General features: G+C 35.7%; 1 long non-coding RNA gene across 1 annotated transcript; it reads left to right on the plus strand.

Moving 5' to 3' along the window:
- Positions 1 to 4,971: 4,971 nt before the first annotated feature.
- Positions 4,972 to 22,511, plus strand: LOC121266749. Its single transcript, XR_005940909.1, has 3 exons — positions 4,972 to 5,011; positions 20,051 to 20,056; positions 21,285 to 22,511. It is a non-coding gene; the product is annotated as an uncharacterized LOC121266749 (long non-coding RNA).
- The last annotated feature ends 2,550 nt before the right edge of the window (positions 22,512 to 25,061 follow it).

A 25,061-nucleotide genomic window follows, 5' to 3' on the forward strand; every position in this document is an offset into this window, starting at 1 on the left:
GTAAGTGCAAATCTGCACTACTTTGCACCTGTAATTACTTTAAGCTTGTTAATTTTAATAAACCTTATATGTTTTTACAATTAATTTTACATATTCATACATGTATATGGCTGGTTTAACCGCCTATTTATTTTGTGCTTGCATAATTTAATTATTGTGCAATTTATTATTCAGCTTCTTCTATTCCCTTCCTTCTCTTCTTCTTCAGTCAGCTTCGGCTTTCTATATATATGGTGGCGTTGCAACAAGAACCCTCCAAAACCAGCAAATTATGAGTAAAAAATTAATATGTAAAACCCTATACTACAAAAAACCAATAAAATAAATGTTTACTAATATTAAAAGATTTTAAGATATTGGAGCAAATTCATGAGTAGTTAGAGGAGATATTGGAGCAAATTCATGGTATTTTAGATAGGAATTTAGAGAAGCTAGCTAGCCGTGCTCTAAAGGGCTTTTAGGACTCTATTCTAACCCCTAGTAGTAGTATTGGAATATATATGAATGAAATATATAACTAGCATTGATGAAATTACATTCTATCTAATTCTCTAACTCTTTTGTGATGAGGCTTTGGACTCTCGTGCACACCATACATATAAGCTGGTACATTTGCTTGCGGAAGCTGGCGTTAACTATAACAAATAATGTCTTTTAGAACAAAAAATTTCATCCTAAAAGATTGGTATTTCGTCCCAAAATATTTTTTAGGACGAAAAAAATGTCCCAAGATATTTTGGGACGAAATTGAGCTGGACCTTCCGTCTGATTTCTTTTTTTTTTGGAATGATTTAAATTCGTTTCGGAAAGTCGTTCGAATGGTGTAAATAACGTTTGAACAAAGAGGGACTGTTCAAACGAGTACTTCATGGCCGGTCGATCGATACCAGTCCGTTCAACCAAACACATGAAAAAACATTCGAACAAAAAAATTGATGATGGAACACAAATAGTGAATTGCCTGTTCGAATGTGTTCAAATGACGCGCAAATTTTTTACCGTTCGAACATTAACATGTGATGTTTGAACGGTTGTGTCCGATTTATATATGTTCGAACGTTTGATGAGAGTTTGAATGGTTATTATTTTCATGGACAATACTAATTTAAAACTAAATAGATATTTATATTTCAAAAATATATTACAAATTATTTAATACAAATAAAACTAAACTAATCTAAATAAATGAAATACTAATAATACAAATAAAATTATCAGTGCATAATATATAATTGTTCAATATGCAAAAACACTTCTAATGAAAATTAATTGCTTGGAGGGCTGAATTGTTACATAAGCATCTGCATTTGAAACTGCATCTCTCTTTGTTGATCTTTTGCTGTTTTATGCGTATCTCTATGTCTGCTTGTTTCGTCAATTGAGCCTCTAACTCATGTTGTTTTGCAATCAATTCTTCGATTCTAGAATTTGCATTATCTAACGTAATGACAATAGTGCTTGATGTTGATGAAAAGCCTGAAGGCTTTACACAACGACCCAAACCCCTCAAATATCTTGAACGTTGACTCAGAAGTTGTATAAAAATTCTAACATCACTTGTCGATGAATTATGATCTGATGCAGTTTCAGCACGGAGTGTAATCATTTTATCCTACACACAACATATAAAATTAGTATTGACACAATAATTTAAATATGTTTAATTAAAAGAAATTATAATACTTACATAATTCTCACAAGCATCAGGATGAATCCACTCTCCATTACTATTAGTACGTGATGCAACATATAATTTTGTCAGATCATAATTAGTGTCTCACTCTTTCTACAAGAGACATTGTTAAGATATAAAGTCAATATTAAAAACAAACTATATAGAATAAAAAAAAAGAGTACATTACCTATTTCTGAGAGAGGTGATGGAAAGATCTTGAGCCTGCATGATGATAAATCTTCAACTTTGATCTATTCGTTTTGTTTATAGAACTTCGCTCATGCATAGAAATTGTAAAAGTTAGTAAGTGAAAATTATAACTATGAAGCATAAAGAATTCATTTAATTTATCTTATATAATGGATCTTCAAACATGTCGTAAAGTTTTTTCCATCCTTCAGGTCGGATATCCTGAAAAGGATGCTGGCGTGCTTCTTCCTTGTTCTCGTACTTCTTATAATGCTCGTGACACCTCGCCTTATATTTGCAGAATGTATTACACATTAGTTCTTCGACAGCCCTATGTTCTTCTCTCTGACCAAAATTTAGTTCGAAGTCATCATTGAAAAAGTATATACATAAAGATATTATCATTTAGAATATTAAATAATATCAATATAAATTTATTATTTAAATATTACGTACAAAACAACGCTTCGTTATAAGTTCTTTCACATTTTGAGGGACTTTATGCCATGAACTCTTAGCCAAAGGTGTATAAGTCCGTGTAAGAGCACCCACATGCGATGCAAGCCAAGCTGCTTGTTGTCCCTCGCCTCCGGTATGTTTGTTAGGAATGTTAACCTTAATCTTACATACTTTAGGATATTTTTCCAACGTCACGCTTCTAGTAGTGTTTCTTTCATGACGAGATTGTACTGTTATCTCTATAAAATAATATTAGTTATTTACCTTGTATCAATTATCATATATCTTAATTGAAAAAATGAGTATTAGGTATTTACCTTGTTCCATAGAGTCAGTCTCTAATGGTGAGTCAAAGGGAGAGCTAGGAAAAAGTTGATGAGATGCGAACTTCCTTCCTCTTTGGTGGCATAGTTGCGAGATACTATATAATGTGAACATAAAATTGGTCAATTATCTGTATCAGTTTCATCTATAGATTCGCTCTCATCATCTGTAGATACTTCAGATGACTTAACACTTTGATCAACTGTCGCCTCAACTATTTCAACTTCAATATCTTTCCTATGTAATGAGATTATCTTATACTGGCTCAAATCTACAAATAAGTTAAAGGCATGTTGACTCTCTTGGTATACTTCTTGAGTAGAGAGATTATATTCTTCTTCATCCTGTCCCTTCGCCTTAGGGATAACGTTATAAATATTTCTAATAGAAAACTTTTCTACTACTTGCCATTGATTTCCTAACTAAGGATTGTCTAAATAGAATACTTAAGATGTTTGGAAAGCCAAAATAAAATGATTATCTTCATACCATTTTTTTGATGTATTAATATTCAGAAAATATTCATCTTGACATTTTTCCTTTCGAGGATTGTCTAAATCCCACCAACCACACTTAAATATATAAACCACAAGCTCCCCCACATATCTCATTCCAATTATATCTACGATAACTCCATAGAAATCATTGTCTCGATTATGACTCCCTTCGACAAGGATACCACTATTTTGTGTTTTCCTATAAAGTTCTCGATCAATTGTGTGATACCTACTTCTTCGAGAAATACATGCAGAATATCGAGTAGTGCATTTCGAGGGGCCACGCGCCAATGCATATAGTTCATCTGATATATCGTTCAGATTACTCGCATGCATTTGTACAACCTACATATTAAATAAAGTATAAACATTCTACCGTTAACAATCCTCTCTATTTTAAATATGTTAGTGCAAAATTATATCTGTATTAATGTCATTACCCGTTGTTCAAACAATTTCGGGAACTCCTGTTCATGTCTGTGGTCTATATCATTTATTCCCAGTTCTTTTAGCACGTTAATATCATCACTGAAATTAAAAGTTACCAGCAATAAGTATATTCGTACAATTGTTTAATAAGTAAATTCAATGATTAATTAGCAATTAATTTGATCTTACTTCAAGTGGCCCTCTATCTCTGGACAATTATTTAGCACGTACCACTGAGTTTTCTTGAACTCCCTTTCACACAAATCATAACCACGCTAAACACCAAGTAGATATACTTGTTGGGAAAATATAGAAAATCTGTTTCGTTGTCTTGCTTGGTCAACATCAAAATTTCTTTCTGGCTGATCAAATCGTGTGTCAACGCCGTGGAAGTATTTGGAACATAATATATTCAACTCATCATCAATATATGTTTCTGCAATTGATCCTTCTGGACGAGCCTTATTACCCACTGCACGTTTAAAGTTTCCAAGAAACCGCTCATTGGGATACATCTTTAAATCTATGAACTTCCCTTCCGAGGAACATTCTTGTTTTCAAATAAGCGACCAAGATGTGATCATGACCGGGAGCTGAATTCCCAAAGCTATCACATAAGGAACCACCCATGCTTGAACTCAAACTGCTTCTAATAAATTTAAGAAACAAAGGGGCTAGTGAGATCTCTAAGGAGTACACAGTTGCACCTTCAAGGAAAATATTTAATTGGAAGACAAAAAAAACAAAAAAAATATATAGGGGAGCATCTTTTACCTTTTCTCCTTCTTTACTTTACTTTTTCTTTATTTTTTCCATTGAGGACAATGTGATATTTAAGTTTGGGGGAAATGATATTATTTTATTTTAAAAAAATTAAAATAATAATAATAATAATAATAATAATAATGATAAAAACAATATGGTTTGATGAATAAAAAGCTTATGATTAGAATATGATTGAAATTGATTATAATTTTTAGGAAAAATTCTCATTGCTTAAGTCTAGTTGTTAATTCTTTACTTGACCTTACTTAATTTGATTTTTCCTATGTTCAATAAATGCCTCTTATGATCATTAATCGTTTTGAGTATCTAGAGAAATTTTATGTGAATTTATATGGTCTCAACTTACTCTAAAACTTGTTTGATTACACTCGAGTAGATATCCTAGACAAAATATTATTGAGGAAATGATTAAGACATTATTTGGACCTATTGAGCCTTTCAAGCTTACCTATTTATTCTCTTTATCTCTAGTTGCCCCTTTGAGCTTTATTGAAATATATTTTAGTCTTATATTTTTCTTTCTTGTAAATCTTATATTCCCTACCCTATTTGAGCTTAAACACTGATATCCTTACCTTTCAAAAAAATTAAGTTTAGACAAAGTCACAAACTCACAAGAGCATAAAAGGCAAGAGAGATAGAAGGTCTACAAGTAAAACAATTATAACAATATTATCAAAATCATAAGTTTGGGGGTGTGAAAAGTCAAATCGTTTACTATGTGGCCAACAAGAAAAAGCCGACGAGAGTCAACCACAAAGACAGTAAAAAAAAGTATGGAATATTTTCAAAAAAAAAAAAAAAAAAGGAAGAAGAAAAATCCGATCTGTCGAATAGTGGGGTAAAGAGAGAGATACTTGAAAGTGTAGCAAAAAGAGGTATGTTGAGAGATTTACAATGATTGAGAATAGATGTTTGTGTTAGAAGTGGGAATGCTCTATTTATTCTGTTGATGTTCAAACTTAAGTTCTCTTGCTTTATTTGAATCCTACATTTTCTTTGTAGCCCTCACCCTACCTTTACATTACAAGCTTAATAAAGACCTATTGATTCCTGGTGATAGTTTCTATTCTACATCAGTGAAGAGTGATTTAAAAAGTAAGCCTATGGAGTTTTTAGATATCCATATTTATTTACTTATTTACATAAAACTATCTGGGAACTAATGATGAAGTGAGAATGATGGATATGCATGAATGTGGGGATGGATAATGCGGTAGAATTGAATTTTGAATTAACTTTTAGACTTGATTAATCTTGAATGATTCATTTGAATTATAGACTTTAGACAATCTTTGAGGCAATAAATTTTATAAATCAAACCAATACTTGTTTTAATTGTCTTTTATTTTATTTTTTGCTTGAGGGTGAGCAAAACTTAAATTTGGGGGTATTTGATAAGTGTTATTTTTACATGATTTTTATCACTATTTTATTTATGAAAAACATCATTTTTCTTTCAATACTATTTATTTTATTTTATTTTATTTTATTTCTACATATTTTTATTTATTTTATTGGATTTGAAGGAATGAGAAGATTTAGTACAAAATGAGAGTGTTTTGGTACAAAAGAAGAGACTACGGATTTAGACCAATGAGAGGTAGCGAGATCTGAAGAGAGTTGATGAGATTTGGGCGAGGAGCCTTATCCCATGGGCAGCAAAGAGATTTCTCTCGCCCAAAGGCGAGAAGACTTACCTCTCAGTAGACGAGGAAACTCGAGACCAGAAGGCGCGACCAGAAGGCGTGAAGACTTGGCGACAAGGCTTTAGGTGGTTAGATTGGGTAACTAGTCTAAACGACCAACTTAGAATACCAACCTAAACGACATCGTGGGCAACAACTAGAAAAGGCGAGATAAGTCTTTCATCCTGGTCGGGAGTCTTTCCACTTGGTAGGCGAGGAGAGGGTCGTGAGGTCTTTGTACCTCCACGCTCGTTCATTTGTGTCCTAAACGTCCGCCAGTTATATTTAGCACACACGGCATCTACCTGATGGGATCCTTTCGAGTTCTGCAATCAATCTATTGGCGACCAAATCACCCTGAACTCCGCAATTCAAGCCGCATATCATTGAATCTTCCATTTTAGATAATTTCAATATTCTTGGGATAATTTCCTTTTATGTTAACATCTATCTTTAGAAACTATTTTCTAGGTTTTTAGGCTAGATTGTAGCCGCATTTATTTTGTTTTCAGATTTGAGTTTTGACATCTATTTAATCACGTCTTGTGGGATGAATAAGGAGTCTTGATTCTTAATCTTAGTTTTAGTTTTAGGCTGTGTTTGGCAGCCAAGAGTACCTCAAGTACTCTCAAACACTCTCACTAATATTCTTTACTTTATTATTACTTTTCACATACTTTTACTACTATTCATTACTTTCCATCTACTTTTTACTGCTATTCAATATTCTATTATTATTTTTTCATTACTTTTCACTACCATTCACAAACATTCTCAACTCCAGAGAGTTCTGAATCGAAGTCGAGAGTTTTTATGTTTTAGAGTCCGAGTCTTAGTTTAGAGTTCCAGAATTTATTCTTGAAGTATTCATTCGAGAAGATGGAACTGGAGGGTAGAGGCGAGAGCCACATACCTCATCAACCGACTTCAACGAAGAACACCAATTTTATTCTTTTTCTTTTTAATTTTATTATGAATTAATTCTATTTTCTAGAGTTTTGATGTAGCCTAGCATTGAACATACAATTTAAATTCCAAGTTATTTTATTTTCAATATTTTAATGATTGAGTGTTTATTCTTTATTCTTAATATTTACAATATCGCGACTAGTGTGATTTTCAAGAAAAATCTAAAAAACTTAATGAATATCCAATTAGTTAAATTCACAAAGAGATATGGAGTTATTAGTTGGAGATATTTTTAGAATTGTTCGAGAGAAAATATTGAATAGTTAAGGGATTTTTATCATCAACTTGAGATAATTGAGATTCTATAACAAGGGAGAATAAATTGTGTGAATTTGCTAGGTGAAGTCAAATGCTCTAGATCTATTCTTATTATCTTTAAAATTTTAATTTTCATGCTTTTGTCTTCAGTTTAATTTAGATAATTCATTCTACAAATTTTGGTTTTCTAAATAGTAATTAATTTAGTCAATTTCAATACTCAATATTATAATTATTCCCTGTGGGTTTGATATCTTTTTTTTTTTTTAAATACTTTACTACTTGTTACGATTCTATACTCTTGCAGATATATTTTTATGCGAATAGTAATATCACACGGCGTCGTTTATAAGTTGATTTGGGTACCATTTGTAACAATCTAAAGAATTAAGCTCCAATAATATTTAGTGAAAATCAATGTGTGATTTGAGGTTGGTAAGACTCGGTAATAATTAATTAAACCACCTTTGGTGGAAGAAGCTGTTGATCGATTTAGGAAATTTTCTTGAATGACATTGATCAAGAAAAGGGTATTCTAAAATATTCATAGAATTAGATAATTTATTTATATTATGCTTGCTGAAGTCATTTCATATCATAGTTCAAAAGGTGGGCTTTACTAATCGCCTTTTCGAACTCCAAAGAAGTTTCCATAGAATTCAACCACTGGATCATCTGTATAACTACTCAATCAATTACTTCTCTGGAATACTAAAAAAAGATTGATTATGTGATTTTCTTGTTATTAATTTTAATAATTATTAATTTAATATAGGCCTATATTCTTTTTTTTCCTTCATCGATTCGATTTGATTCTTTCAAAAGATATCGGGATTCATATTGAATAGAATCAGAAATTTTAGGAATTTGAATCTTAAGAGTAAGAATTGCTTTTCAATTTTTCCATATTGATGATTGGAATAAACACAAATTAAATAGTTCATGAAGCAAAGAAATCGAATTGGTATGTTATGTAAATACATTACATGATATGACTGTTGCCCACAGTCTACTGTTTATGGTTAATACCAACGAAAGAGAATTTGTCATTGCAAAATTTTTGTTGCAAATTCAACTATTTTCAACAAGATAATTTTAATCGTTACAAATTATATACATTACTAATGACGACGGAAAGTAGCTCGTTGCAAAATTTCCAATCAACTACACGTACAGTTCATGTTCTACCAGTTGACATTAGGGTTTTTGAAGGTCACGTCGAGATCGGCCAAGAGCTTACAATTAAGCTCATGTTGATCAGCCTTGACTCCGATCTTCTCCACAATGCATGCCCTAAACCAATATAATAAAGCCTTCATGGATCTTTTTTTTCTTGAAGGATTTTATTTTTAGTTGTATTTGTCTTCGCTCCGGCCTACACACCACCTTCTCGATTCATAGAAATATGTGCATTCTTTTTTTGTTTTTAAACCTTTATCATGATTGATGTCACATATATACTTGCCCACATCAATGATTCGTTTGGCGTGTCAATATACTACTTACAAATATTTTATTACAGCTTTATTACCTATCCATTGGTTATGAAATTGCAACAGGTTGGGGTTCATTTTGTCTTCTGATCAGCAAATTATATGAAGCTGTTCAACCCTTGTGTTTTATCCCTTTTCCAGGTGAAAACTTCGTGAATTAGTATAAGATAATTTAGGAACTAAACAATACGCTTGATTCAAGTGTACGTGTTTTAGTAAACATACAGCTTAGTTTATATAAATTTCATCTGATGCTATCTTTAAAGAAAAATTGACTCTATATTGAGCAAATCAATCAGGCTAGCTTGCATGAAAAACTCCAAGGACCAAGACGGCAAAAAATGAAAAAGGTAGGTGATTTGAACCCAGGCAATCAGCAGTTAGTTAGCTCGAAAATCCAGGAAAAGATCACGCAATTTATGCAGCAGGAGCTCAAGAGTACCAAACCGAGGCTGGCTGCCAAGTGCTAATGATCCAATCCTTTTCAAGATGACCCAATTTAGCGCTCTTCAGCATCTCTTCATGGAAAGCGGACACCACCGTAGATTGAGGTTCTTAAAACATCGGCAATGTCAGGTCCACCTCTCTTTTTACCAACGGCAAGGTCTACTCTTTCAGAGCCTAATGTTGCCCATTTAATTCCAGGTAGGCCCATCGAATGAAAGGGGGCTTGAATGCTGGTCTTCTTCCCCTTGAATGTCTCAACAGCAAGAAGACAAGATAACAAAGTTGAGATGACAGCAGCATTACTACCAGAATGATGAGCAACCCCAAACCCGTCCTTCGTGTAAGAGCGTGCAATTAGGGAGGCAATCGTCCTGGCACAGTACCATGCATATAGCTGCATAAGGAAGTGTCCATCATTAGGGTGTCTTACATGCAAAAACGCTGGATCTAGTGTTCATATTGAAATATGATTATGCAATACCCTTTTTTCATTTATGAGGAACCATGTCCCAGTAGACAACATAATGATCTGGTTACTTGTCACATGCAACATAAAAGAATGTGAACTTCAAGGGAAACTTCAAGAATTCGGTGCCATTATTGTGCAATTTTAGGCATTACGTATTATAAATGAAAAGTAAATTTGAGAAGCTTATGAAGTTGTTCATATGTTGATTGGCTCTTTCTTGCTTTGATAGGGACGTCGGGGGGTGTCTTAGTTATGTGGAACAGAAGGGTGGAAGAAAAAATAGAGGAATATATCGGGGAATACACAGTGGTTTGTTCTTTTCAAAATGTGTAGGATAATTTTCGATGGGCTTTTGCTGGAATTTATGGGCCGACCTTGGATAGCAGCAGAAATTCTGTATGGGAAGAGGTGGCCGGTTTACACAACTGGTGGAAACTTCCTTGGTGTATAGGTGGAGATTTTAATGTTGTCAAATTCCCAAGTGAAAGATCGGAAGATAGTAGGTTGTGGCCAGCATTGTTGAATTTCTTGGGTTGTATTTTTTACTTGGGTTTGGTGGGCCTTCCTCTCATGGATGGTGCATTCACATGGTCCAATAATCAGACATGGTCTAAATTAGACAGATTTCTTGTTTTCTTGGAGTGGGAATCTTATTACCCAAAGGTATATAAAAAAAGATTGTCTCGCCTTTGCTCTAATGATTCCCTTATTTTGTTGGATAGTGGGGGAATTCAAGGAGGAAATAGATACTTTAAATATGAGAATATGTGGCTTAAACTGACGGATTTGTGGAATGGGTTAGGCAATGGTGGTCTTCCTATCAAATCCAAGGTACCCTTAGCTTAATTCTGGCAGGTAAATTGAAAGTCTTGAAAAAAGATTTAAAGTTTTGGAATGCGTAGTTTTTTGTTGGTATAGGCAACCATAAGAAGTCATTATTGAAGGAGCTTCATGAGATAGAGAGAGCACAGGAGGGACAGGCCCTCTCACCAGAGAAACAGGCTCAAAGAACAAAACTAGCCTCAGAACAAGAGAGGGTTACCCTATTAGAGAAGACTTCTTAGCGGCAAAAATCTAGGGCTTTGTGGTTGAAAGAGGGCGATCGTAGCACGAAATTTTTCATACAATGGTAAATTCCCATAGGAGAACTAATGCCATTGAAATGATGAATATTGACGAAACTATTTGCATGGAGATCCCTGTGATCCAAGAACATGTGGCTGGTTATTTTGAGCAGTTACTGAATTAAAGGGGTGGGGGCCAAAAATTGATGGACTACCACTTGAGTCTATTATGCAGCAGAATGTCATTTGGTTGGAGAGGCCGTTTAAGGAGGCTGAGGTTCATGAAGTGGTAAGGAAGATGGCTAAAGACAAAGCACCTGGGCCGGATGGATTTTCTATGGGTTTCTTTCAAGCTTGTTGGGAAGTGGTGAAGGACATAATGAAGATATTTCATGAATTATTCTTGGTTGGGAAACTTGAAAAAAGCCTCAACGCCACTTTTATTGCTCTTATTCCCAAGAAGATTAGGGCATTGGAGGTTAAGGATTACCGGCCCATTTGCCTTGTAAATAGGGTGTATAAGATCATTTCCAAGGTGCCTGCAAATCGATTAGGAGGAGCTTTGGGGCGGATCATTACGAAACCTCAAAACGCACTTGTACGGGGTAGACAAATACTGGACTCAGTACTCATTGCCAATGAAAGCTTAGATAGTAGATTCAAATCGGGCAATATGAGTCTTGTGTGTACATGTCAACTGTGATTTTTTGTTATACTTGCTGGGACGATATGGTTTTGGAGAGAGGTGGTGCATATCGATGGTGCACTTCTCAGTTTTGCTGAATGGCTGCCCAGTAGATTTTTTTAATAGCTCCCGAGGCCTGAGGCAAGGGGATCCTCTTTCCTCACTTCTCTTTGTCATAGTCATGGAGGCATGTAGCAGAATGATATCAGCGATGGTTGATAACGGGTTTCTGACGGGTTTCTCAGTTGGTGACATACATCGAGGTACTATTTACATTTCTTATTTATTGTTTGCAAATTATACGCTTATTTTTTGTAAGGCAGAATTATGCCAGATTCAGGCTTTAAGGGCATTTCTACTTTGCTTTGAGGCTATCTCCAGGTTAAAAGTGAATTTATCCAAATCATAGTTGGTTCCAGTTGGCAACGATCGTAACATCCGGCTACTAGCTAGCACTCTTGGTTGGACGGTCTCTTCTTTCCATATGAATTACCTTCGCCTTCCTCTGGGGGCTGCTTCCAGGGCTAAAATTATTTGGAATACAGTAATTGAGAAAACTGAATGAAGATTGGTAGGTTGGAAGTGGTTGTATCTGTCAAAAGATGGTATGATTACACTAATCAAAAGCACTCTTTCCAACCTACCTACCTATTTTTTATCCTTGTTCCCAATACCTGTGAGTGTGACATCACGTATTGAGAAACTGCATTGTGATTTTCTCTAGAGCAGACTTGGGGATGAATTTAAATTCCATTTGGTCAAGTGGGATAATATATGCTCCCCAATCTTTCCTGGTGGCTTGGGAATAAGTCCGAAGGTGTTCAACTGGGCTTTACTTGGAAAATGGTTTTGGCATTATAATATGGAATATGAAACTTTATGGAAGTCGGTGATTGCTTAAAAATATGGAGCTTTGTTGGGGGGGGGGGTACTAAGGAGGTAAGTGGGGCTAATAGAGTGGGTCTATGGAAGCACATTAGACGAGGATGTGAAGTCTTTGTCTGACATACTAGAATTGTGATGGGAGAAGGTTCAAGAATTAAATTCTGGCACGACATATGGTGTGGAGATCGAGCTCTTAGGGACTCATTCGCCATAGTATTCATACTTGCACATGAGAAAGAAGTTTCAGTGGTGAATCTTATAGAGAGGGATGGTGATTTATTATAGTGGAATGTGAACTTTACTAGAGCAACCCAAGATTGGGATGTCAACAATTTTGTAGAATTCTTCCAACTCTTATATTCTATGAGACCGAGCAATCAAGGAGTTGATATTTTGTGGTGGTTACCTGCTAGAAATTGTATTTTTTCAGTTCGCTCTTTCTATAAGGCCCTCATACAACCGCATAGTAATCTCTTTCTATAGAAAAGAATTTGGAGAAATAAGGCCCCTCCTAGGACGACATTTTTTTACATGGACAACGTTTATGGGAAAAATTTTGACGATAGATAACTTATGGAAGTGAGGGATGATAGTGGTGGAATGATGCTGAATGTGTAAGCAAAGTGGTTAGACTATGGACTGTCTTCTACTACACTGCGAGATCGCTAGAGCATTATAGGCCAATGTATTCCAACGGGTAGAGCTAAAATGAGTTATGCCTGCTATAGTAGTCGAACTTCTGGCTTGTTGGCCGAATCTCAGCGGTATTCCACAAATTGCAGCTATGTAAAAGATGATCTCTATCTGTATTCTATGGTGTATTTGGTAGGAATGAAATGACCAAACATTTGAAGATAGGAAGCGCTCTTTGGAGGAAATTAGATTACTGTTTATTAGAACTCTCTTTCTTTGGGCCAAAGTTGTAAATTTCAATGGCCTTGATTTTCATGCTTTTATTTTTTCTTTTTATTAGAACTCTCTTTTTTTGGGCCAAAGTTGTATACTACCTCGTGTACTTGAGCTTTGCCTATTTGTATTAATATAATATAATTGTTTACCTATAAAAAAAAGTTTTGAGAAGTTTGGGATGTGTGGGTAGCTAAATCCCAGCATACAATTAACAATATTATCTATCTATCTATCTATCTATCTATCTATCATGAAAGATTCATAGCTAAGAAATGCACTCATGCCAGTGCGAATGTAAGGAGGAAAAATTTCATTTATACCCTTTCATTTTCCCCATGCATAACTTGATTCCAACCTGAGTTCTAATGTAAGGACTATCTTTTCTACCAGTAAAGTATTTATCTAGATGTGGGGAAAAGAAAAAGGGTGGAAAAATTGATTTCACCAATACATAATAGCAAATAAAGATTTTGAAGGTCGTGCATCAGCAGTCATGTGCATCAGCATGCACACAAACAAATCAAACTATAGGTGCTCTGGTGATCAAGAGCTTACAGGACACCGCTACTTCCCATCCTAATGTAGTAGACATCATTACAATAACGTCAAAAGTAAATTTTTCCTTTCAGCCACCATACTTAATGGCATTCGAACCAAAAAACTTTATTGGGTACATCTCAAGCTTCTGAATTTTGTACCGTATATAGTACTGGACGATACGATCGGTATTTAGTGTACTGGAATATTATTGACTTGTATAAAAAAAATATGTATTTCATATCAGATTAAATACCGATCGTACCAGTGCATTTTGATCAATACCGGCTAATTTTTGGTGTACTGGCCAAAATTATTATTTTTTGTAATTAATGTAAAAATTCTGACATTTTCATAATTTTTACTCCAATTCTCACATCTAAATACTATTTTCTTAACTTTTTTTTAATCCATTTTTCTCGAGAACTTAAAATCAAATCCCTATTTCATTTTTCTTAATAAAGATGAGTAATTATTTTTTTAAATAGTTAGATTGAAAACTTAGAAGTATTATTGAGTTTTATAAATATGTGTTTTAACTTTTTAAGGGTTCCATTAATATTATTTTGAAATATAATTTATACATATATAATTAATTTATTATATATTGACTATTCCAAAACGGTACCGATATCGAAATATTTCATTCCAATATCTTAACTGAAACGGCCACCTAAACGGTATTTAAAACTTTGGTACATCTTCAGCTTAATTGCTCACTAAAGCTACAAAATGGAAACATAGCATTTGATTTCTTATATAACATGATTCCCATCCCTCATAGAACAATCCTAATTCTCAAGGATTTTATAGTTTCAATACTATAGACACAGCCCCCGTCCCATTCACTAAACATTGAAGAGATCATTGATGAGTTGCAGAACACAGTTGCACACATGCGGCTCATCCACCACAGAATGACGATGGAAGCTCAAAATGTAGTTGAGTTTAAAATTTAATCGTTAATCATGTTTAAGTGGTAGTGACGCGGAGTTAATGTTGACAGTGCTTATACAAAGGAGTGTACAGTTCACATGGTACGATTTCTAAGCTAAGCAAAGTTGTTGGTAGAATTCCCAAACCGAAAGCACTAGAAAACTGGAAATTGCACGCAACAGCAAACCAAGATGATCATTTAGATTGGTTTAGTGTAATCAGTTAAAAAACAAGTGATCCTTTTTTTTTTTCCTATTTTGGGCAACTTGGAGGTAAGGGAGATGGTGGAGGACAACTTAGAGGGTTGGTGGTTTCTGTGTCCAATTGGGGAGTGACTGTAATCATGCAGGAGGTCCAAGAAAAACCACAGGACATTCCTTCAATGTCTTGCCTACGTGAAAGCATGGGTCCGACTGAAAAAAATAAAAACTAGAGCATAAAGTTATGTAAATTCCTAAACGCACTTACACTAATATCAACTAAGTCATCTAGAAAAATTCTGCATAAGAGTAATCTGCCACAAGTTAACATGATGCAAACTTCAACAAATAACGCATGAATAAATTAGTAATTTGCACGTTTGAGTTGTCCTAGTCTTTAGGAGTGTCAGTGAGTTTGTTTCTGTTTACCTAGTCAATAGGAGTCTGTTTTGAATGTTGGGTAGTGCCTATTTTCATGTTATTATCAGTTATGTATTATTAGCCTATATATAAGTTGTTTTGTTGATCAATGGAGTAATGCAGAAAAGTACATCCTTTGTCTTCTCTATTGTTATTGTGTAAAAGCTCCCATCTTTATTATTTCTATCAATGGTACCAGAGCGTGGTTTTTTGGAAAAAAAAAAGTGCAATTAGATGGCTTCCGAAAGTTTTGTACAGGTAGCCATTCCACGTTTTGATGGTCACTATGATCATTGGAGCATGCTCATGGAGAACTTCTTGAGGTCGAAAGAATATTGGACGGTTGTTATTTCTGGAGTAGCAGAACTAGCAGAAGGTGTTGTGTAGATAGATGCGCAAAAGACGAAGCTTGAAGGGATGAAGTTGAAGGATCTTAAAGCAAAGAATTATCTGTTCCAAGGTATTGATCGCTCAATCTTGGAAACCATTCTTTGCAAGAACACAACCAAGCATATTTGGGATTCCATGAAGAAGAAGTACCAAGGTACAACAAGGGCTAAGAGGCAGCAGCTTTAAGCACTTCGTTTGGAGTTTGAAATGCTTTGGATGAAATCAGGAGAGTCAATTACAAACTATTTTTCAAGAATGATGGCAATTGTTAACAAGATGCAGATCCATGGCGACAAGGCAGAGGATGTTACCATTGTTGAGAAGATTCTTCGATCCTTGACACCAAAATTTAATTTTGTTGTTTGTTCTATAGAAGAAGCTAATGTTGTTGATGAACTTTCAATTGATGAATTACAAAGTTTTTTGTTGGTTCATGAGCAAAAAATTAACCAGCAGGAGAAAGAAGAACAAGCATTGAAGGCCTTATCAGAAAATAACTCTGCACCCAGTGGAGTTGATAGAGGACGAGATAGAGGCAGAGGTCGAGGTAGAGGAGGCAGATTCAACAATGATCGTGGGAACTAATACCAAAATCATCAGCATCAAGAGAGTCAATTTCAAGGAAGAGGCAGAGGACATGGCGGCCACCACTCAACAACTTATAGACCAAAGTCAGCAGACAAGTCCAATGTGGAATGTTACAGATGTCATAAGTATGGCCATTATAAGTCAGAATGTCAAACTAATTTGAATAGACAAAGTGGAGAAAAAACTAACTTTGTAGAAAAAGAAGAAGAGTTGTCTCTTTTAATGGTGTGTCACATAAAGGAAGAGACTCAACAAAACATGTGGTATTTAGACACTGGCTGTAGCAACCACGTGTGTGGAGATAAGGAGGCATTCTCTAACTTGGATGAATCTTTTCGCAGCTCTGTTAAGTTCGGTGACAATTTCGTGGTTTCTGTTATGGGAGAAGGAAAGGTAACAATCCAAACAAAAGAAAATTCCACCCACACTATCGCTAATGTTCTTTTTGTGCCAGAATTAAAGACCAACTTGCTTAGTGTGGGTTAGTTGCAAGAAAAAGGATATGAGATTTCTATCAAAGATGGAGTATGTCAGATTCAAGATGCAAAGTTAGGCTTAATTGCTCAAGTTAACATGATGGCAGATCGTATGTTTTGACTTTATCTCCACAACACCACTCATTCACGCTTCTCAACGAAATTCAAGGATGAGGCATGGCTATGGCATTTCCTCTATGGGCATCTGAATTTTGGTGGATTTAAAACACTACAACAGAAGAACATGGTGACGGGTCTTCCTCAAATTACAGCTCCTTCTCAAGTTTGTGGAGAATGTGTTGTTAGCAAACAACACAGCAATCAATTCCCACAAGGAAAATCTTGTAAAGCGAAGAAGGCATTGGAGTTTGTTCATTTCGACATTTGCGGGCCAATAACATCACATTCTAATGGAGGTAAAAGATATATAATTACCTTCATTGATGATTATAGTCGTAAAATATGGGTTTATTTTTTGCAAGAAAAATCTGAAGCCTTTATAGCTTTTAAATGCTATAAAGCGCTTGTTGAGAAAGAGGTTGGCAACCCAATAAAAATTCTTCGCAAGGATTGTGGTGGAGAATATAACTCACATGAATTTGCAAATTTTTGTGAAAACTATAGAATCAAGAGACAACTTATAGCAGCTTATACACCCCAACATAATGGTGTATGTGAGAGGAAGAATCACGCTGTTATGAATATGGTGCGAAGTCTTTTGACAATGAGTGGCATTCCAAAAATTTTCTGGCCTAAGGCAATTAATTGGAGCATTCATATATTGAATAGAAGTCCCACACATGCTGTTCAAAATATGATACCAAAGGAAGCATGGAGCTGAAGAAAACCTGTTGTAGATCATTCCAGATTTTTTGGTGTATTGCCTATGCCCATATTCCATATGAGAAGATAAGGAAGCTAGATAACAAGGGAGAAAAATGCATTTTTCTTAGTGTTAGTGATAAGTCAAAAGCTTATAAGCTATACAATCCTAGTAACATGAAAATAGTTATAAGTCGTGATGTGGTTTTTGATGAAAAAGGCACCTGGTCATGGAATGAAAATGGTGTTAAACAAAATATTCCAGCAGATTTTGATGATGATCAGAAAGGGCATCAGCCTATGGAGAATGAGCAAAAGCCACTCAAAATATTTCAGTAGATGATCAAAGCCCACTTGCAGCTGAATCACAAAGGCCTCAACGTGTTCGAAGAAGACCAGAATGGTTGACTGATTATGAGGTAACTGGAGTTGACCAAGGTGAGAACCACTTACACATTTTGCTTTATTTTGAAATTGTGATTTTACCACTTTCGAAGTGGCTGTCAAAGAATCAAAATGGAGAAAGGCTATGGATGCTAAAATTACAGCCATCAAAAGAAATGATACTTAGGAGCTATGTGACCTTACAAAAGGGCAAAAAACAATTGGTGTAAAGTGGGTTTACAAGACAAAGCTGAAGGAGAATGGTGAAGTTGACAAGCACAAGGCACGCTTTGTGGCTAAGGGCTGCAAGCAGGAGTGTGGTGTTGACTATAAAGAAGTATTTGCTCTGGTTGCAAGGCATGACACAATCAGATTGGTGATTGCATTGGTAGCTCAAAACTCATGGCCTATTTTTCAGTTGGACATGAAATCAGCTTTCTTCTATGGAGATTTGAAAGAAGATGTATTTATCGATCAACCTCCAGGTTATGTGAAACTTGGAAATGAACATAAAGTGTATAAGGTAAAGAAGGCTCTATATGGATTAAAACAAGCTTCACGAGCTTGGTATAATCGTATAGAAACTTATTTTGTGAATGAAGGATTTCAAAAATGTCCTTATGAACTTACACTTTTCATAAAGATTGAAGCTGGAGGGAAATCGCTCATTGTTTGCTTATATGTAGATGATTTAATCTACACTGAAAATTATACAGCCATGTTTGAAAGTTTTAAGAAATCCATGATGGCTGAATTTGAGATGTCTGATCTTGGTATGATGCATTACTTTCTTAGCATTGAAGTGGTGCAGTTCTCTACTGGAATTTTTATTTATCAAAAGAAGTATGTGCCAGGAATTTGGATAGGTTTCAGATGAAAGATTGTAATGTTGTAAATACACCATTTGAGTTTGGTTTGAAGCTAAACAAAGATAATGAAGGAAAGAAGGTTGACGACACTCTTTACAAACAGATAGTAGGGACTTTAATGTATTTGACCGCAACAAGACTTGATATAATGCATGTTGTAAGTGTGATTAGAAGATACATAGAGTCTCCTAGAGAGATTCATCTCTTGGCTGCAAAAAGGATTTTCCAGCACTTGCAAGGTACTGAGGAGTTTGGGCTGTTCTACAAGAAGGGAGAAAAGTCAGATCTATTTGGCTTTACGGATAGTGATTATGCAAGATATTCAGATGATTGAAAAAACACATCTGGGTATGTTTTCATGATGGAGATAGGAGCTATTTCATGGTCATCAAAGAAGCAACCTATTGTCACATTATCATATACTGAAGCTAAATTTGTTGTTGCAACAGCTTGTGCTTGTCAAGCTATTTGGCTAATGAAAATTCTTAAAGAGTTGCATTGGAAGGAGGATGGGCCTACTCAGATTTATTGTGACAACAGGTCAACAATAAAGCTTTCAAAAAATCCTGTTCTACATGGTTGAAGCAAACATATAGATGTGAAGTATCATTTCTTGAGGGATCAATGATGGAGTCATTAATCTTATTTATTGCAGAAGTGAAGACCAGATTGCTGACATTCTAACCAAGCCTCTCAAATTTCCTGTATTTTAGAAGCTCAGGAAGCTACTTGGTGTTTGCATTTCAAATGATTCAATTTGAAGGATGGCGCTTCAAAGTTTGACTCTTATTAAACTGAATGTTATGTCTGGAACATCAGTTTAAGGGAGGGATTGTTGAGGAAATTAGTAATTTGCATGTTTGAGTTGTCCTAGTCTTTAGGAGTGTCAGTGTGTTTGGATCTGTTTACCTAGTCAATAGGAGTCTATTTACCTAGTCAATAGGAGTTTGTTTTGAAAGTTGGGTAGTGCCTATTTTCATGTTATTATCAGTTATGTATTAGCCTATATATAGACTGTTTTGTTGATCAATGGAGTAATGCAGAAAAGTACATCCTCGGTCTTCTCTACTGTTATTGTGTAAAAGCTTCCATCTTTATTGTTTCTATAAATGAAGATATGTATGCATAACAAATGTAAGAAACAATGATCTGTACCTGGAAGCTGTTCAGTGGTTCACAGGTTCACAATACATAGATTCTAGATGCAAGTCAGTTGGTGAGAGTAACTTATTAGATAGTTGAAAGGTTTTGTCAACATTTTTCTCCAAACCTTCAGCCAACTTTGACACAAGCTCATCCAAAGGCCTCAAGCATATAGCTATGACTTCATTATAAGTCTCACCAGTTTCTTCAAACAAAGTAGCTTATCGCCACATATTAACATTATTCTCACAAACCATACAGAGATCAAGATATGCAAGATACTGAAGAAGAGAGTTTGGGTTGCTCTCCTCTAGAGCTACAAGGAGATGCTCACTCGGATTTGTTTCGGCTGCTGCTGATCCTTTGGGTGGTCCAAATGCGAACCTCTTTTTCTGTAGCACCTTTATGTCACATGGTTTCAAAAAATTAGACCAAGGTCATAATAACTGAACTTTAAAATGAAAAAAAGGGAAAGGGAGAGTCGTATATTAACATGGAAAATGCTAGAATAAAACAATTTAAACAGTTCACAGACAGGTGCTATATACATGGAAGTATTCACCCTTTAAATGTTAGAGAGAAATTGATATGTGTCTTCCTGATAGCGATGAACAAATGAAATTATTAGAAGTGTGTGCGCCAAGATACAGGTTTCGAGTGCCTATTGTAACTAAGTTCTGATTAACTCTCGATCAAAAGGAACAAATTGTCATGGGTGCCTGGCAGAGGCCTTGAAGTGGTGCAGTCCAGAGAAGCCATGGGAGAAGTCTGTTATGAGTTTGTTAGGAAGTCAGTTGCAACAGTTTTAACCGTCGAGAGGAATCAAAGGAATGAAAGGCTTTAATGAAATGAATCGTTTTAATCTTCACAGAAAGGGTTTGCATTTTATTTTCTTAGAAGCTGCATTTAGAGGCTTTAATGAAACTTTGTGTTTCATGATGTAAATAGATAGTTGTGTTTTACATTTTGTATTCTTGCGTTTTACTACATACGATTGTTTTAGAAAGTTAGTTGGCCATTTGCTTTTATTAAAGCAGAGGTGGGAATAATGGTTTCGGTGTGAATGATCTTGGAAGTCTGTTTTTGGAGGATGAGAATTCCTCGAAAATTCTCTACAAGGTTTACTAATGAAATCTTGTTCAGTTAGTTCTTGTGTTGAGAGTTTCTGAGTTTTGGCATTACGAGCTTTAGGTTACTTGTTCTGGAAGTGCAACAAGTTGAACCTTATAAGTGGTATCAGTAGTGGTCGGTCCTACAATGGCAGAAGGTATGAGAGGTTCGGTGAAAGGCCAGCAAGAAATGGTTCAAAAGCAATTGGAGCAGCATCAACAGGCAATCAATGGTATTTCAGAAAGGTTAGATCAACTTACTAACATGTTACGTTCTGTTGTTGAATCTAATCATGTTAATTCTCATGAAGCTCGTGGGGGAATTGTGAGGATAAAAGTGTAGTTTGTAGAGGGTTGTGTTTGGATTTTCCACGTTTTAATGGCACTGATCCTAATGGGTGGGTTTTTAAGGCCACTTAGTATTTCGATTACCATCAAACACCATTTCATTAGAAGTTGTTAGTGGCTTCTTATCATATGGAAGGGGAGGCGTTGATATGGTACCAAGAAGGCTTGGATTCTGGCCAATTTAATTCATGGGAGTCCTTGATTTTGGCTTTACAAGTGAGGTTTGGGCCATCAGCATATGATGACCCAATGGAGGCTTTGATGAAATTGAAGCAGACTTCTTCTATCACTTTGTACAAGTCACAATTTGAAGTTTTGTCTAATCGATTAAAAGGACTATCTGAAAAATATAAACTTAGATGTTTTCTGAGTGGGTTAAAAGATGAAGTCAGATTACCAGTTAAAAATGTTTAATCCTGTCAATCTTGGGGCTGCTTTTGGATTGGCAAAGATCCAAGAGGAGTATGTTTTATCCTCGAGAAGGCCTTGGAAGTATAATCTGAATCTTGGTGAGAAAGGGGTTATTGATAATGCAGTAGAAGTTTCTAATAGAGGGCCAAGGGATCAGGTTCTAGCTAAGAGAGTTCTTTACAAATGGATGAAAAAAGAAAAAAAGGACTTTGTTATCACTGTGATGAGAAAGGGAACCCCAATCACATTTGTAAAAATCAAAAGGTTTATTTGTTGCATGTGGATAGCAGTGTAGAGAATGAAGATAAACAAGTGGATGGAGAGTTGGTACTAGAAGTGAATTCAGTTCTTGAAAAAGAGTTTGAAGAGCTTGAGGTTTCCATTAATGCTATTTATGGTTGTACTAACAATAATGCAATGAAGTTGTTGGGCAAGATTGGTTCATTTTCTATTGAAATCTTGGTGGATTCAGGAAGTACTCATAACTTCTTGGATCCATTGGTTGTAGAGGCAACAAAGTTGAAGGTAATCAAAGATGTGGGTCTTCAAGTGAAGGTGGCTAATGGTGCTAAAATACTTAGCCAAGGCAGATGTGAAGAAAATATCAGCATTCAAGGTACCAAGTTTTTGGTTCCTTTTCATGTATTGAATCTGGGGGTTGTGATATTGTATTGGGTGTCCAATGGTTGAAGACATTGGGGGCTATTTATTGGGATTTTACCAATATGACCATGTAGTTTGTGGTGAATGGTAAAAAGCTTTCCTTGCAAGGCTTAGTTTCTGATTCAGTAGCAGTACAACCTGGACTGAATCTGTTGAAATCCTCTTTTGTGAGGCAGCAAGGGTGGTTACTGCAGATAATGACTTTGGAAACTTGTGTAGTTGAGGAGCAGTTCTAGAGTAAAGTTGAGGAGTTATTGGGCCAGTTTAAAGCTGTATTTGAAGAACCAGTGGGTTTACCTCCATCTAGGAAATTTGATCATCAGATTCTGTTGAAAGAGGGTGCTCAGCTAGTTTCAGTGAGGCCTTATCGTTATGCTCATTATCAAAAATCTGAGATTGAGAAGATAGTGAAAGATTTGCTCAGTAATGGAGTTATAAGGCCTAGCCAAAGTCCATTTTCTTCACCTGTGTTGTTAGTGAAAAAAGCTGATGGTAGTTGGAAAACGTGCACAGACTACCGAGCCTTTAACAATGAAACCATCAAAGACAAGTTTCCAATACCTGTCATTGATGAGCTTCTTGATGAGCTTTATGGAGCTAAGATTTTCTCCAAACTTGACTTTAAGGTTAGGTTATCATCAAATAAGGGTGAAAGAAGGTGATATTTCAAAAATTGCATTTAGAACTCATGAGGGCCATTATGAGTTCTTGGTAATACCATATGGGCTTACCAATGCACCTGCTACATTTCAGGGAGTAATGAACCATATCTTCAAGCCTTTTCTTAGAAGGTTTGTTTTGATATTTTTCAATGATATCTTGGTTTATAGCCAAGATTTTTCTCAGCATCTGGAACACCTAGAGGCAGTTTTGACTGTTTTACAGCAACACACTTTATTTGCTAAGAAATCTAAGTGTAGATTTGCAGTGCCTGAAATTGACTATTTGGGCCATATTATCTCGGGAGATGCAGTTAAAGCAGATCCAGCCAAGATTTCCTCAATGATTGATTGGCCAATTCCAAAAACAGTGAAGGCATTAAGGGGATTTTTGGGCCTTACTGGTTACTATAGGAAATTCATCAAGTACTATGGCTCAATAGCTTCACCACTTACTGAGTTGTTGAAGAAAAACTCTTTTTCTTGGAATAAAGAAGCTGAGGCAGCTTTTATCCAGTTGAAGAATGCAGTATCCAAGCCTCCTGTATTAAGGCTTCCAGATTTTTCAAAGGAGTTCACCAATGATTGTGATGCCTCGTGGGTGGGGCTGGGTGCTATCTTGATGCAAGAAAGCCAGCCAATAGCTTTCTTCAGCAAAGCTTTAAAAGGCAAGGCTTTGTTACTTTCAACATATGAGAAAGAACTTTTGGCATTGGTTTGTGCAGTGACAAGGTGGAGACCATACCTCATTGGTCAAGTTTTTAAAATCAAAACTGACCAACAGGTATTGAAACACTTGTTGGACTAGAAGGCAGCAACTGAAGCTCAACAGAAGTGGATTTTCAAGCTTATGGGATATGATTTCAGGATTGAATATAAGAAGGGTAGGGACAACAAAGCAGTAGATGCTCTTTCAAGGAAAATAATAGAGGAGACAGCTGGATTAGCTCTCATATCTTTTCCTACTCCCATTTGGGTGGATGAGCTTAAACAAAGTTATGTTCTTTCTAATGATCTCTGCAATATTATCACTGCTTTACAGCAAGGCAGTCCAGTTTCTAAAGATTACTCTATACAACAAGGCCTTTTGTTGAGGAAAGGTAAGCTGGTTATAGTACCTTATTCCTCATTTCAACAAAAGATTTTACAATATATCCATCATAACCCAGAAGCAGGTCATGTGGGGTATCATAAAACACTACAGAAGGCGCAGATGGATTTTTATTGGCCTGGTATGAGAAGGGATATTAGAAGATTAGTCAAGGAGTGTCAGACTTGCCAAATGAATAAGCGTGAAATAACACATCTAGTAGGTCTGTTGCAGCCATTACCTATTCCTTAGACTCCTTGGCTGGATATTGCAATGGATTTTATTGAAGGCCTTCCATGTTCCAATGGAATGACTGTTATTCTCACTGTAGCTGACAGATTGACCAAGTTTGGTCACTTCTTTCTTATGGCACACCCTTATACAGCTAGCAAGGTAGCTGATGTGTTTTTTGCTAGAGTTTTTAAGCTTCATGGGTTGCCTAAAACCATAGTATCTGATCGTGATGTGGTAGTTACTAGCAAATTTTGGAGGCAATTATTTGAGATGCAAGGAACTAATTTAGCCTTCACTTCAGCATATCACCCCCAATCTGATGGCCAAGCAGAAGCTTTGAATAAGTGTGTTGAAGGCTATTTGAGATCATACATTGGCACCAAGCCAAAGAATTGGAGTGCTTGGTTACCAATGGCAGAGTGGTGTTACAACACTACCATGCATTTATCTATTGGTATGACTCCATTTCAAGCACTTTATGGCATCTGCCCTCCTAAGCTATTGACATATGTTCCAGGTACTACTGCTAATGCTGCAGTAGATCAGCAGCTTAAGC

This window comes from Juglans microcarpa x Juglans regia, chromosome 5S (genome assembly GCF_004785595.1).
Source record: "Juglans microcarpa x Juglans regia isolate MS1-56 chromosome 5S, Jm3101_v1.0, whole genome shotgun sequence".
Classification (NCBI taxonomy): domain Eukaryota; kingdom Viridiplantae; phylum Streptophyta; class Magnoliopsida; order Fagales; family Juglandaceae; genus Juglans; species Juglans microcarpa x Juglans regia.